This window comes from Anolis sagrei, chromosome 1 (genome assembly GCF_037176765.1).
Source record: "Anolis sagrei isolate rAnoSag1 chromosome 1, rAnoSag1.mat, whole genome shotgun sequence".
NCBI lineage: Eukaryota > Metazoa > Chordata > Lepidosauria > Squamata > Dactyloidae > Anolis > Anolis sagrei.
The window spans coordinates 1694132-1699306 of NC_090021.1; the positions used below are offsets into that span (position 1 = coordinate 1694132).

The window sequence follows — 5175 nt, forward strand, 5'->3', positions numbered from 1 at the left end:
GCAAGTTCGAAGTTCGAGTGGAGTTTGAGCTCCCGACTGTTAATAGTCCAGCTTACTGTTCACCTAAGCAGTTTGAAAACATCTAAGCTGTGAGTAGAGAAATTAGGGACTGCTTGAAGTGTGGAGGTTAACTTACAACACCATAAAAAATTCTGGAGATCGAAGAGTAAGGAGGAAATACTAAGTTCAAAGGCTCGGCGTCATGGTGGATGAAGCGACAGCTCCCCCCTGTGGCTGGAATGGAGAAACCTCCAGGAGCCGAAGTTGGAAAAAATGCTGAATTACCTCTATCTGTCTGTATGTCTTGTATGTCTAAAAACGGCGTTGAATGTTTGCCATGTTTGTGTACATTGTGATCTGCCCTGAGTCCCCTTCCGGGGTGAGAAAGGCAGACAATAAATACTGCAAATAAATAAATAAATAAATATGTCTTTAGGTTCTTGTGGGTTTTTTCGGGCTATAGAGCCATGTTCTAGAGACATTTCTCCTGACGTTTCGCCTGCATCTATGGCAAGCATCCTCAGAGGTAGTGAGGTCTGTTGGAATTAGGACAATGGGTTTATATATCTGTGGAATGGCTGGGGTGGGGCAAAGAGCTCTTCTCTGCTGCAGTTAGGTGTGAATGTTTCAGCTGATCACCTTCATTAGCATTTGAAGGCCTGGCTGAGCCTGGGAAAATCTCTTGTTGGGAGGTGTTAATCTGTGCCTGGTTGTTTCCTCTCTGTTGTTTTGCTGTTGTAATTTTAGAGTTTTTTAATACTGGTAGCCAGTATTAACACCTCCCAGCAAGAGATTTTCCCAGGCTCAGGCAAGCCTTCAAATGCTAATGAAGGTGATCAGCTGAAACATTCACACCTAACTGCAGCAGGGAAGAGCTCCTTGCCCCACCCCAGCCATTCCACAGATATATAAACCCTTTGTCCTAATTCCAACAGACCTCACTACCTCTGAGGATGCTTGCCATAGATGCAGGCGAAACGTCAGGAGAAATGCCTCTAGAACATGGCCATATAGCCCGAAAAAACCCACAAGAACCTAGTGATTCCAGCCATGAAAGCCTTCGACAATAAATATGTCTTTGTCTGCAGTGCCAGCAGGTGGTGAATCACTTTCCTGCTTCAATGAAGGCTTCATCCATAGTGCTGAGCCTTGGACAGTTCAAGTTCGGACTAAATTCCGGAGCGGACTCACTGAAAGAAGGGGCCCCAGGGGATTTGGGGGGTCTACATGAGTTACTCACTTGTGGTGATAGCCAAGGCATTGATGGTCGTCCCGTCCACGCCATTCACTGCCCTCGGAAGGCCCACGGCATGGAGGATCCTTTGCACCTGGTCAGCATCCAAGGTGGTCGATGGGGAAGAAGGCATCAACTGGAGGATGGCAGCCCCTCGGAGGGAGAGCCCTGAGGAAAGAAGGAAGGAAACAGGTAGGCTTGGGGAGGGGCTCTCTTTAGGGGGGAGGAAGGAAAAGAGGAAGAGGAAAAAGAAGAGGAGGAGGAGGAGAGGAAGAAGAAGAAGCTGCAGGAGAGTGGGAGGAGGAGAAAGAGCAACACAAAAGAAGGAAAAGGAGAGGAATAGAAGAAAGGAGAAAAGAAGCAGAGGAGGAGGTGGAAGGGTAGGAGGAAGTGGGGAGGAAGAGGAGGATGAAGGAAATGAAGATGAGGAAATTAAGAAGAAGAGGAAGAAGAAAATGAGGGAATCATAAAGGAAAATGAGGAAGAAGGAGAGAAGCAGACAAGGAAGTGGAGAAGGTGGAAGATAAGGAGGAGTAGGAAGAAGAGGAGAAAGAAGACAATGAAGAGGAGGAGAAGGAGGAACAGAAACAAGAAAAAGAAGGAAAACAAGAGGAATAGGAGGAAGAAGGAGAGGAGAAGCAGAAGAGGAGGAAGTGGAGGAAGAAGAAAATGAGGGAAAGGAAGAGGAAAATTAGGAAGAAGCAAAGAGAGAGACGGTGGAAGAGAAGGAGGTGTAGGAAGAAGAGGAGAAAGAAGACAATGAAGAGGAGGAGGAAGAACAAGAAAAAGAAGGAAAACAAGAGGAATAGGAGGAAGTAGGAGAGGAGGAGCAGAAGAGGAGGAAGGAAATGAAGAAGGGGAAGTGGAGGAAGAAGAGGAAGAAGAAAACAAGGGAAAGTAAGAGGAAAATAAGGAAGGAGAGAAGCAGACAAAGAGGCAGAAAAGGTGGAAGAGAAGAAGGAAGAAGAGGAGAAGAAAGAAGATAATGAAGAGGAGGAGGAGGAAGAGGAAGAAGAAGAAGCTGTAGGAAGAGGAGGAAGAAGAGGAGGAAGGAAATTAAGAAGAGGAGGAGGAAGCTACAGGAAGAAGAGAAAGAAGAGGGGGAGGAGGAAGAAGAAAAAGAAAAAGCAGGAAAAGAAGAGAAATAGGAGGAAGAAGGAGAGGAGAAGCAGAAGAGGAGGAAGGAAATGAAAAGGAGGAGGAAGAAGAAAGGAAGAAGAAAAAGCTGGAGGAGAGTGGGAGGAGGAAGAAGTGGAGGAGGAAGAAGTGGAAGGCGAAGAGGAACAAGAAAAAGAAGGAAAGGAGGAAGAGGAGGAGAAAGGTGACCAGGCCTGGGCCAACTTTGGCCCTTTCCTCCAGGTGTTTTGGACTTCAACTCCCACAATTCCTTACAGCTGGTAGGTTGTTAGGAATTGTGGGAAGTCCAAATCACCTGGAGGAGGGCCAAATTTGGCCCAGGCCTGAGTTATATTTCCCACTCACCAGCTGCCCTTCCTTTGCGTTTTGGGGCTCTGCAGGGCACAATCCCCTCCGCATCCGAAGCACCATGACACTAGGAAAGGAAGACAGGAACTGGGTGACTTCATGGGATGCAATGGTCGCTCTCCAAACACACCTGTCCGCCAGGTGCAAATGGGCTGCCTGGGAATAAGACAACCCTGGGACCCACTCAGGACCTCTGTGCACTCCACACTGACTATCCAAAGCCTGCAGCACCCAGTATTCCCAGGCGGTCTCCCATCCAAGTACTAACCAGGCCCGACCCTGCTTAGCTTCCGAGATCAGATGAGATTGGACGTGTTCAAGGTGGTATGGCCGGGAAGAGGTTGTCCTACGCTCCTGGATAGGAAGCAGCTTGGTACACCCCCCCCCCCACCTCCACTTTACCTGCTGGCTCTGTCAACACACCTGAGTCAACCTGGAGCAGGATGCATCACCCTTCCTGCCTGCAGCCCCCAAATTTGCATGTGTTTACCCCAATCTGCATGCAAATCTCAGTCTCTGCAATGGTTTCTCGGACATAGTGGGCCAAGGAGAAGGGCCCAAAGGGATGCATTGGCCATGATTCCCATCGTCCACAAGGAAAGGGCCCTTTCCAGCCAAAGGGACACCTTTGAAGGGGTCTCCAAGGAGGTTTTTGGAGCAAAGTAAATCAGAGGTGTGGCTGTTGGCCTTAGGGATTGAGATGATGATGGTGATGATGATGATGATGTTTGTAAATGGTTGAATTATCCTTTCCTTCAAAGTTAGAAAGTTTAGGGACTGGAGGAATAAAATCACTTGGAAAGGGTAGCAATAATAATCTATATCAATAAAAATGCAATATTTGTTTGTAGGATTCACATAACTCAAAGACCACTGGACGAATGGACACCAAATTTGGACACCAGACACCTCTCAGGCCCACGAGTGACTACCATTCATAAAACACTAAAAAACCCAGCAGAAGGGACTTAAAAAGCCAAAAAAGCAAAAAGACACCACAGCGCATGTGCAAAAGTGACTCCCCCTTGCAAACAAAACACACAATAGCATATCCACACTCTCTTCTGGACTACAACTCCCAGGCCCTTTAGGGGAGGAGGATGATCCAAATGCCCTGCTTCCAAGCTGCAAGCTTTCATCTCTTTGGATTTCTTTGAGAGCATCCCCATCCCTGCAGATTTCCCAATTTCTATTCCTGGACTACAACGCCCAGCAATCCTCCAGACAGATAGATTAGATAGAGATAGGTAGGTAGGTAGATGGATCGATCAGGAGGACTGTTGGGTGTTTCAGTCCAAGAATAGGAAGAGAAGGAAGAAAGGGGAGAAAGAGAAAGGGAAAGAAAAAGGGGGAAAAGAAGGGAAGAGGAAGAGAAGGAGGGAAGGAAAGGAAAGGAAGGAAGGAGAGAAGGAAAGAAAAAAGGGAAGGAAGGAGAGAAAGAAAGAAAGAAAGGGAAGGAAGGAAGGAAGGAAGGAAGGAAGGAAGGAAGGAAGGAAGGAAGGAGAGAAAGAAAGAAAGGAAGGAAGGAAGGAAGGAAGGAAGGAAGGAAGGAAGGAAGGAAGGAAGGGAAGGAAGGGAGGAAGGAAGGAAGGAAAGGGAAGGAGAGAAAGAAAGAAAGAAAAGGAAGGAGAGAAAGAAAGAAAGGAAAGGAAGGAAGGAAGGAAGGAGAGAAAGAAAGAAAGAAAGAAAGAAAGGGAAGGAAGGAAGGGAAAGGAAGGGAAGGAAGGAGAGAAAAAAGAAAGAAAGAAAGAAAGAAAGAAAGAAAGGAGAGAAAGAAGGAGAGAAAGAAAGAAAGAAAGAAAGAAAGGGAGGGGAGGGAGGGAGGAGAGAAGGAAAGGGAAGGAAGGAGAGAAATAAGAAAGCAAGAAAACAAGAAAGAGAAGGAAGGAAGGAGAGAAAGAAAGAAAGAAAGAAAGAAAGAAAGAAAGAAAGAGAAGGAAGGAGAGAAAGTAAGTAAGTAAGTAAGAAAGAAAGAAAGAAAGAAAGAAAGAAAGAAAGAAAGAAAGAAAAGGGAAGGGAAGGAAGGAAGGAAAGGGAAAGAAGGAGGGAAAGAAAGAAAGAAAGAAAGAAAGAGAAGGAAGGAAGGAGAGAAAGAAAGAAAGAAAGAAAGAAAGAGAAGGAAGGAAGGAGAGAAAGTAAGTAAGTAAGAAAGAAAGAAAGAAAGAAAGAAAGAAAGAAAGAAAAGGGAAGGGAAGGAAGGAAGGAAAGGGAAGGAAGGAAAGGGAAAGAAGGAGGGAAAGAAAGAAAGAAAGAAAAGGAAGGAGAGAAAGAAAGAAAGAAAGAAAGAAAGGGAAGGAAGAAGAGAAGGAAGAGAAGGAGAGAAAGAAGGAGGGAAGGAAGGAAGGAGAGAAAGAAAGAGAAGGAAGGAAGGAAGGAGAGAAAGAAAGAAAGAAAGAAAGAAAGAAAGGGAAGGGAGGGAGGAAGGAGAGAAGGAAAGGGAAGGAAGGAGAGAAATA

At 46.0% G+C, this 5175-nt stretch overlaps 1 pseudogene; it reads right to left on the reverse strand.

The window, feature by feature from the left end:
- Positions 1 to 2938: 2938 nt before the first annotated feature.
- On the reverse strand, positions 2939 to 3058 carry LOC137095966 (5S ribosomal RNA; annotated as a pseudogene).
- Between the last annotated feature and the right edge of the window lie 2117 nt (positions 3059 to 5175).